Source organism: Callospermophilus lateralis, chromosome X, assembly GCF_048772815.1.
Source record: "Callospermophilus lateralis isolate mCalLat2 chromosome X, mCalLat2.hap1, whole genome shotgun sequence".
In the NCBI taxonomy this organism is placed as follows: domain Eukaryota; kingdom Metazoa; phylum Chordata; class Mammalia; order Rodentia; family Sciuridae; genus Callospermophilus; species Callospermophilus lateralis.
This window is the reverse complement of record NC_135325.1, coordinates 51,544,229-51,545,543: the sequence shown is the minus strand read 5'-3', so window position 1 is coordinate 51,545,543 and position 1,315 is coordinate 51,544,229. Positions and strand designations below refer to the sequence as shown.

Sequence of the window (1,315 nt, the reverse complement as noted above, 5' to 3'; positions counted from 1 at the left end):
TACTTGTGAGAAGCCCTATGTTAAATTCCAAGCACCATTTGACTGCCTGACCTGGGCAGGAAAACCCCCAACTGGTTTACATCTGGATGTAGTCAAAGGAGACAAACTAACTGAGAACCTGATAGAGATCAACACTTTCCACAACAAGTGGATTTCTACCCTCACCATTGAGGAGGGAAATCTGGACATTCAGAAACCAAAGAAGAGGAAGAACTCAAGTGACTTTCAGCGAGGGTGATGAGTACATCAACACAAAGGATGTGGATGCCTCAATTGTCCCTTCAAAACATGTTGCAAACTGCAGTAGTCCCAGTGAAGAAGAAGTGGGTAGAGGGTCCTGGCTCCCTGGGCCTGGAGGAATCAGGGAGCAGGTGCATGCAGAACTTTGCCTTTAGTGACGGACTCTACTGGGTACTGCCCTGACACACAGCGAAGCAGGCTCCCAGCCACGTGGCATTCATGGAATAGCACTCATTGGTGGTTTGCCTATGCCATACCCAAACCTCACCCTTGATGTGGACTTGACTCCTGTCATGCCATCAGCAGTGAACGTGAACCCTACACCAAATCCTGCAGTCTGTAACCCTGAAGCTGTTAAGAAACCCAAGAAGAAATATGCAAAATAGGCTTGGATGGGCAAGAAGCCCACATCTTCCTTACTGATTTGATATTTTTGCTCATGGAGAAGGGTGCGATTGAGTGGAAATGGTGTGGAAGGGTGACGGGGTACTAATGGAACTAGGGAGAAAAACGTTTCATGTGTGCAGTATCATCTTTCAGAATGTTTCCTGGGGTCCTAACCATGTAATAGTAAGACTTGGGGTGGGGCTAAAATATACCATAAAGACCTGTATTCAGGGGCTGGTGTTGTGGCTCAGAGGTAGAGCGCTCACCTAGCACGTGCAAGGCCCTGGGTTCAATCCTCATCACCACATAAAAATCAATAAATAAAGATATTGAGTCCAACTACAACTAAAAAATAAAAAATATTTTTTAAAAACCCTGTATTCAGAACACTTTCCATGTAGAGAAAGGTTTCTTAGGCCCTTTTAAGTAGACTGCCCTGGCTCTTTCCTGGGCGTTTTATTACCTCGTTCTTCCTTCTCCTTTCTAGGATCATTTTTATGTGAGGCCACAAACCCCAGGTTGAATCCAGAGCTGTGGAAGTAGCAGTGGCCTCACCATTCTCAGGGGTCCCTACGGCCTCATTTATATTTACTGTCTTTTCAAGTCCCAGGTAGCAAAAGGGTTGCCATGGATCCCAGAATGATCAAAAAGGTTTAGCATTCTTCAGTTAAGCTAAGGTTTAAACTCA

At 45.3% G+C, this 1,315-nt stretch overlaps 1 pseudogene; it reads left to right on the top strand.

Annotated features, from left to right (window-relative positions):
• Positions 1 to 288: 288 nt before the first annotated feature.
• Positions 289 to 668, top strand: LOC143639280 (nuclear inhibitor of protein phosphatase 1 pseudogene; annotated as a pseudogene).
• The last annotated feature ends 647 nt before the right edge of the window (positions 669 to 1,315 follow it).